Genomic DNA, 9,508 nt, shown 5'->3' on the forward strand with positions numbered 1-9,508 from the left:
AATCTCTATTCCTCCTACTAGTCCATCCCCCACAGTTACTACCTTTTGTACCACTAGCCCCTCCCTCTTAGATTGTAAGTTTCAAGGAGCAGGGCCCTCCTAACCCTCTTGTATTGACTTGGTTTGTTGCTATATTGTCTCCCTTTATATTGTTCTTGTGCTCCCCTAGGTAACACAGAAATCAGGCACCCACCCCCCCAAATTAAAAAAAAAAAAAGAGTGGAGAGAGAGAGAAAGCAGCCGACCATCCCCGGAGCCACAGACAGAGAGATGCGTTCTTCCAGTGCTGACCTGCACCTCTTCGGAATGAAAGCAGCCAACCATCCCCAGTGTCGCCCTTGTGTGGGAACAAGAGTCAGCCTCTACCTACACCCTTCAGAAGCCTGCAGCCTCTCTCAGTTCCCTTGGCAGAGCTCAGGCAGTGCCTTACCTGATCACCATTTTCTGTCATCTGCCACCTGAGTCCCTTCTTCCAGGGACGGCGCCACCCCCCCTGAAAATTGCAGCCCAAGGCAAACACCTTCTTTGCCTTGCAGTAAATACACCCCTGGGCAGAACAGGGTTCCATCCCAGTTCCCTACAATGTGAATCCTTTGGGTTTTCAATCCACAGGTTTATGCAGCAAGAACAAACTTTTCTCCAGCAGTATACCCCAGGGTGCTGCCTATACCCATTCAATTGAAAAAAAAAAAAAATATTCTGCACATAAAAAAGATTGCTTTGGGGTGACAGGTGATATGTTTTGTGCTGGATCTTTTCTAATACGATTAATGGTTCTTTCCTTTTATAAATAGCACTGAAATAAAATACAGCTTCTAGTAGTCAGACAACCAAACCAAATTTATTTTCTTTAACTGAAAATACTGACCTTTAACTTCGTGAAGCACACAGCTTCAGATTCCTTCTTTTGTAACCTCCCTTCTTATGTTTGTACTTATGATTTGTATGCTTCTAGCTAACTAATCTCTTTAAAAATCTGCCATGTTCCAAAATGATGTTGCTTGTCATGGTCTGATTCTTTTGCTTGCTATGCTGGTAACTACATTACATGCTAATTTGCTCTGAAATTATTTGTTGGATTTCAGCTCCATTTGGCAGTTTCCTACTCAGTAAAGAATGATTATCTCTAATGTGATGTTTTATTTTATATTTAATACAGTAAAGATTTTGGTCAAATATGATCTGGCATCTGCCTGAATGTGCTCTTTGATCAGAGGCAGTAGAGGGATAATGGGAGGTGTTCAAAGTATATCATTCTAGCACTTTCAAATTATCTTCATTTACGTGGGCTTCCTAAAGTGCATATGCATGAGAAAAGGCTGTGTTTGCCTGCACAGAATGCACAGATGTTCCATGCATCCTCGTGCAGGCAGTCAATTGGGATGCAGCGGCTGCACAGACACAGTCACTGCTCCTAATTTGACATCTGTGTGGGTGCACACGTGGGTGCTTGTCCCTGAAATCACACTCGGGGACACGCACTTGTACCCAAACGGATGTCAAATTTGGTGTGGCGGCTGTTCAATGCAGCCAATGCATCCCAATTGATATAAATGGGACTGTCTGCATGGGGATGCACGGAACACCTTGGCATCCCATGTGGGCAAACATGCCCTTTGCAGGGGTGTGCACTTCAGTACACTCTGTATGAACAAGGCCTTTTATCTATGTTTTCTGCAGAAGAGTGACTCAGAAAGCATTGAAATCAAACTATTGCCATGATATCCAGAGATCAGTTCACATAATTCCCTCATGACAGGTGTACTTTAAAGGATAAGTTCACCTTTTTGAACATGTTACGTGTTCCACCCATTTTTAGGGTGGAACATGTAACATGTTCCAGCATCTGCAGCCTCCTCCCCAGCCCACCTCCTTGTGACAGTGGGTGGGGGATTTTCACCCTCTCACCCACTGTCACAATTTGAAAATAATGTGTGGGCTGCTCCCACATGGCCCCGCCATTCAGTCAGCTTCCTGGGAATGAATGCCTTCAAGTACCGTCAACAGCAAAGTTGTAGTACTCAATGAATTGCGAGGGTGCTGGTGAATGCTCTCATAGTCTATTGAGCTTTATGGAATTCAGTAACTGCCTACTGAATCAGAGGTACAGGCAGACAGTGTACTGACAGTCTGCAGGAGCCTGGCATTGCACCCATGATCTGCTGATCTCAAGTGCAATGCTTTCCAGGCTCCCAAGGAATAAATGCACATTTTTTTACCTGTATAAGAATGTGCATGCATTATTTTTTAACAGAAGGTGAAGTTATCCATTAAACATTACTCTTGTTTCTTAAAAAAAATCCTGGAAGGTATGTGCACTTCCATTGCTGACCTTTCCCTCTGAAAATGCTGGTTGCCAGGCTGACATGATGACCTTGGTGGTATTAAATTCTCGGTTTTTTTAAACACTTTTGCAGCTGATGTAATCACTTACTGAGTGTTTACATCATGCCTATGTTCCATTTTAAGCTTCAGCCATGACCACTGCCCAGGTTTCTGGGTGCAGGGTGGCTTCTTTCTCTTGCAGCATTCTATAGAGCCATCCTTGCATGCAGGAACTAGAGTTGTGTCTTCTCAAGCTGGCCATATACTAGCAGACTTCTAAGATGTATGATATCATTTGCCTAAGCCTGGAAATCAGAAAGTAACTGAAGGAATGTAGAAAAAGCTTAAAACAAGTAAATATGATATACACTGCTCAAAAAAATTAAAGGAACACTTTTTAATCAGAGTATAGCATCAAGTCAATTAATCTCCTGGGATATTGATCTGGTCAGTTAAGTAGCACTAAGGTGCACTAGGTGGGCAACAATGAGACAACCCCCAAAACAGGAATGGTTTTACAGGTGAAGGCTACTGACTTTTTTTTCCCTACTCGTCTTTTCTGACTGTTTCTCACTAGTTTTGCATTTGGCTAGGGTCAGTGTCACTACTGGTAGCATGAGGCGATACTTGGACCCTACACAGGTTGCACAGGCAGCCCAACTCCTCCAGGATGGCACATCAATACGTGCCATTGCCAGAAGGTTTGCTGTATCTACCAGCACAGTCTCAAGAGCATGGAGGAGATTGCAGGAGACAGGCAGTTAATATAGGAGAGCTGGACAGGGCCGTAGAAGGTCCTTAACCCATCAGCAGGACCAGTATCTACTCCTTTGTGCAAGGAAGAACAGGATGAGCACTGCCAGAGCCCTACAAAATGACTTCCAGCAGGCCACTGGTGTGAATGTCTCTGACCAAACAATCAGAAACAGACTTCATGAGGGTGGCCTGAGGGCCTGAAATGCTCTAGTGGGCCCTGTGCTCACTGCTCGGCACCATAGAGCTCAATTGGCATTTACCATTGAACACCAGAATTGTCAGGTCCGCCACTGTTGCCCTGTGCTTTTCACAGATGAGAGCAGGTTCACCCTAAGCACATGTGCCAGATGTGAAAGGGTCTGGAGAAGCCGTGGAAAATGTTATGCTGCCTATAACATCATTCAACATGACCGTTTTGGTGGTGGGTAAGTGATGGTCTGGGGAGGCATCTCCATGGAAGGACGCACAGACCTCTACAGGCTAGACAATGGCACCCTGACTGCCATTAGGTATCAGGATGAAATTCTTGGATCCATTGTCAGACCCCACGCTGGTGCAGTAGATTCTGGGTTCCTCCTGGTGCACGACAATGCCCAGTGAGAGTATACAGGCAGTTCCTGGAGGATGAAGGAATTGATACCATTGAATGGCCCCCCACACTCGCCTGACCTAAATCCAACAGAACACCTCTGGGATATCATGTTTCAGTCCATCCGATGCCACCAGGTTGCACCTCCAGACTGTCCAGGAGCTCAGTGATGCCTGGTCCAGATCTGGGTGGAAATACCCCAGGACACCATCCGTTGTCTCATTAGGAGCATGCCCTGATGTTATCAGGCATGCATACAAGCATGTGGGGGCCATGCAAACTAATGAGTACCATTTGGAGTTGCTGCAATTAAATTTCAGTAAAATGGACTAGCCTGCTGCAGCATCTTTTACTTTGATTTTTGGGGGGTGTCTTTGAATTCAGTCCTGCCATGTGTAAATCATTTGTCTAAACCCTCTAAATGCTTGGTCTGTTAAAAGAAAGTGAAAAATAAAAGACTTACAGGCTGGATCACCTGAATAAAATAAAAGGAATAAAAGCCCCAAAAAATGAATGAAGCCACTGCATCTATGAATGGAATAGCTGCAATAAAATTCATTTTTGTTTTTAGGTTCAGTACTGCTTTAGAGATACTAAAAAAACTATAAATTTGAAAAGGAAGTTTGAATATACAGCCAAAATTAAATCCTTAGTAAAAAGTGTAATTTGGGTTTGTGTCAGGGACTGGCACATGCATAAATACAAGATGAAGGAAAAAGGAGGTGTGAACCATCATAAACAATTATATGTTAGCCACCTCTAGAAAAATAACTAGATGGCAATGGTCAACACCTCCACAGTGTTTATACATGCAGCTCGGTGGAGGTGTGCTAAACTTACCACAAAAGAATAACAGTTATATTGCCAATAGCAACCAGACAGATATCTGATTTCTCTTGTACCATGTTATAAGCAACACCTTTACTCTTTTTTTTAAACTCAGCACTAGTGTGCTTAATTCGTTTTAATGAACTACCTCAGCAATTCATGTTTCCAGGAAAAACATTCTGGTCTGCCTAATGGAAAGATAAATAGCAATAAATTCCTACATACATAATTCACAAAGAAAAAAGACTGCATTATCACATTTGGTCAATAGGTGGCACTGTAGCCCCTATTTTGCATTCTTAATGGCCTTAAATGCATATTACATGGATGGGTGCAGAGAACTTCCACCCATTTTTTATACACTGGAACATTTAACTTAACAAATAGTTTCCTATCATTTAGAAAGTATCCATTTAAACAGTAATTTAAAAAGAGTAAGCAATGTATTTTACTTCCAGCTCACAGTATTACACGCAGCAAAAATGTGTAATCACCCAACTCATCAGCCTTCATTGCACTCCTTTTTTTTATACTCCAGCACATTGTATGTGTAAAGAATAGGCCAATGTTTGCCCCTAGGTTTTCTCTGTGTGTTCAGATCCCAGGAAAAGGGCACATCTGGGAAGGTCTCACATTTCTTTGTGCTATTTACAAGGGAGATTGATGCAAACAGATATCCATTTATTTGCTTATGACCTGTTTTCATACTTTGAGCCTGGGTTCACACTTCTCAGATGCAGAACATCGCATGTGACTTGCACAGGAACCACACCGCATTCCTGTGCAAATCACATGCAAATTCTGTGCGGTGCAATTTGAGACATATTGTATGGCTCAAATCGCACCGCATCAAAAAGGTGCAGGACCCTTTTTTTTGTCCACACTTGGATCAGATCGCATGGGTATTCACACCCTTGCGATCCAATTCTGCACATTGCACCGCGTTGTTAACTTAACATACACACCTGCAGCAGTTCGCTTGAATGGGGTTCGATAATGATGCGGGGTGGAATTCACACAGAAACTGGTGTGAATGCCACATATGATATATAGAAGTGTGTATGCTGGAAATTCTTGATTCGTTTCGGATGCATTCATTCATTGAAGAATTTCATTTCTTCATAGTTATGTTGAACCACTTTGTTTCGGGATTTGTTTATATCTTCGCCATTCATTGTGTATATTTGTTGGCGCGAATGAATTTGAAAAATTTCATGGAAAATTTCCAGTTTTTCTGGAAGATTGCTATATATTTGATATATTATCAACACAGATGGATTCAATATTTTCAGATGCTAGTCCAACCCACCAAGAGAAATGGCATGAGTTGATTGGATGTTCAACTGGCGCCATCTACATCTGAATGAAATGAATGGAAAGAAATTAGGATCCATTCTTTTTCTGAATCCAAAGTATCGAATAAATTCAAAAAACAAATTAATTTCCCCATGGGCCCCAACTGCTATTGCATCACGTGACATCATCTGAATGAACACAAAACTTTTGTTTTTACTTTTCTTTCGTATTCGTTGTTCTTTGTTTCTGATGTGATTTGGATTTGGATGGCTGAATAACGAATTCTTGTTTTAAAATCGATTCATAACGAACTGACTGACACATGTCTAAGACATATTTTCCTGAATGCGGAAGTTTCAAGCTTGGGAAAATACATACTGTACATACAAAGGAAAATGCCAATACAAACGAGTAAAACAATAACCACATCAGTGCTCAAGTATTGTAAACCATAGTAGAGGAGCTTGACTGGAAGACGTATGGACTAACGAGATTATTAGTTGACCAACTAGTGGAGTGCCAAGGATCCACTTGCAGCTTTGCAGCTCTCTTCAGAAAATCTTTGACTCTGGATGAAAAAAAAAACGCAGCCTAATGCATTACCTCAAAACACTAGTTTTTGATGCAAGTATGCTGAAGCGTATAAAGGAATATACCTTCTCTGACAAAGAGGGTATATCCCTTAAAATGCTTCAGCATATTTGCTTTATGCAATACAGTATTGCAAAGGTCTTCTTTATTGATTACCCAGATTTTGAAGGCACCAAGAGACCCAGTCCTAATATTTATACATGCCAATGCAAAAGAGCATCAGCAATGTTTTTTAAATTAGATAATTTTTTATTAAAAGGTTTTTAGCATGTGTAAAGTATAATACAGAGCTTACAAAGTAGAAAGATAAAATATATATAGTACAGACTGTTCCATACAGAGGCCAACAGCATTCAGAAGCTGGCAAATCAAAACTAGACATGACAAATATATTTTACATACTGGAGAGTGCAAAATCTGGTGCAGTTCTTCATAGCTTCCGATCAGCTTCCAGTTTTTGTTTTTTTGCCACGGCCTAATAGAATAAGTTGGAATTAGAAGCTGATTGGCTACTATGCACAGCGGCACGAGATTTTGCACTCTCCAGTTTTAGTAAATCAACCCCTATGTAACAAACTGCTGGGTGTACAGCCTAAGAGGTACAAAGTGCAGACAGTTAGGCTGCTTTCACACTGCTCCAATACAAAAACGCTGTAAAAACGCATATGCATTTTTGCTGTGTTTTCGGTGCGTTTTATAGGTGTCTATTACCCAGCCAGCACATGTGAAACTTGGACATGTGACTCAAAAAAACACACCAAAAACAGAACACAGGTGTGTTTTTGATATGCTTTCTATTCATTTCAATGGGGACCTGCATTTTTGGTGGCGTTTTGAAAACCGCAAACGCAGCGCAGTGGTGTAAAGAGTCCCATAGGATTTCAAGGAGTTTATTTTTTGCTGCTTGTTTAGCACAGTAATAAAGCATCAGTGTGAAAGCAGCCTCAGTCCTCATGCACACAGGACGTTTTTACAGCTGCTGTTTTTGGCTTTTGATGTTTTTTTCCTACAGCTAGTAAGCCCCCAGCATGTTATCCTATGTGTTCATGCACACAGACTGTAATCAACATTTTTTGGCTGGAATGTTTTTTGGCTGGAAAAAACCCCAGGACTAGTGGGCTTCTAGAGGAGTTTTTTAGCTATAAAAAACGCTCTGCTAAAAAAGTGGTAAAACGCCGCAAACCGGCGTTTTTGGACCAAAAACTTATTTTTTTGTAAATAAAACGCTATAAACCGCAAATGCGGAAAAACGCAGGAAAATACCGCTAAACACAGCAAAATGCCGCTGACCGCTAATACAAAAATGCTGAAAAACTCATGTTTTTAATGTGACTTTACACAGCTAAGGTTACCAGCGTTATCAAAACGTCCAGTATGCATGAGGACTCAGAGTTACATTTTACAGATCCCCATACAGCACTTAAACCATATGGTAGTAAAGCAGGACACATAATGACTGGCAAAAAAACTATGTAGAATAACTAGTAGTGGGAGAAACTAAGGTAGGAGAGGATAACCAAGGGGAGCACATTTTTTAAACTTTTTTGGACAAGCTCTATGCTGGCACATAAGTTGTTCTCTATTAAAAATAAAATTACCAGAGGCACACCATTGAGAAAAAGTAGAAGAACTAGGAGGCAACCAGTGTGGTGACATAGGCAGGGGAGGACTGACCATTTGGAAACTCGGGCACTGCCCGAGGGCCCGGGGTCAGTAGGGGGCCCCATGAGATGCCCCTTGTACCTATTTCATAGGCTTTTTTGAGTTTCGGCAAGGACACAGGGGCCCCATGATCTCCTATTGCCCGGGGCCCCCATGAGTTGTCAGTCCGCCCCTGGACATAGGTTTACCAGCAAGATAAAGTATATGTATAATCACTAATTTGGACACTAGTGGGATCATGATCACAGAAATTACACTGAGAAGGCCAATTTTCAGTGCGAATGGTAATGTAATAGAGCATATATCTTGAATGGTTTGAAAAATGGAAGTCCAGTGAGTATCAGCATTTACAAGTCCAAGCACGTACACTTCTGTGGCCTGCTGTACACACCACCTGTGGCTCTCCGGGTGTGGAAAAACACTGGCCCTGGGATTCATAAAAACTGGTGCAGGTAGATATTGTGAACGTGTCTGTCATGCAGTCTAAAAAGTGGTGAAGAATGCGCAAAAGTCATGGAACTGTATAGAACATGTACTTAAATTTGGCTCATGCTGCGCCACTTGAACGCACTTTTGTAAAAATCTGTCTGAGCCAGTTTTTGTCTTTGTATGCCTAATGAGAGTTGGTCTTAAAGTGATATTAAAGGTTTTTTTTTAAATAACAAACATGGTATGCTTACCTGCTCTGTGCAATGGTTTTGCACAGAGCAATCCCGATCCTCTTCTTCTCAGGTCCCCTGCAGGTGCTCTTGGCTCCTCTCCCTTGACCAGTGCCCCCAGTAGCAAGCTGCTTGCTATGGGGGCACTGGTGTGTGCTCACTCTCGAGCCCAGCTCTGCGTCCATAAGTCTTCCACTCTCTTCTCATTGTCTCACTGGCTGTGATTGACAGCAGTGGAAGCCAATGGCAACTGCTGCTGGGTCTCCACCAATGAGGAGAAAAAGACCCAGGACAGCCAAGGCTCTGTGCACATTACTGGATCGAGAGGGGGTTCAGGTGAGTATTATGGGGGGCTGCACACAGAAGGTTTTCTTACCTTCCTGCATAGAATGCATGAAGTTAAAAAAAAACCTTCAGCCTTTACAACCACTTTAATGTGCTCCACTTTTACATTTGGCACATTCAGGGTAACACAATGTAAAAGTGAACAGAATACCTTATGGCGCTGATCCAAACTATGGATGGAAGGAAAAGCTTCCTTCCGCTCAAAACTCTGGATGGAGGCCATTCCTCAACATTGGACTCCTGGGGTCAGTTTAGCAGCGTCCACCCCTTGTATTGGCTGACAATGGAAAAATGGCGCATTTTGGAATGAACTGAATTTGATTCAAGAGTCACTGTCAGAATCAAAAGTGTTGCAACTGCTTCATGAATTTGGTGCAATACATTAACAAGAGGGATTAACTTCCCTGGCGGTCTGATTATTTCAGATTTTTGGTGCTGAAAGCGGTACATTTTTTTG

The sequence above is a fragment of the Staurois parvus genome, unplaced genomic scaffold, assembly GCF_062004578.1.
Source record: "Staurois parvus isolate SC_StPar_1 unplaced genomic scaffold, SC_StPar_1.0 ptg000226l, whole genome shotgun sequence".
NCBI classification, from domain to species: Eukaryota; Metazoa; Chordata; class Amphibia; order Anura; family Ranidae; genus Staurois; species Staurois parvus.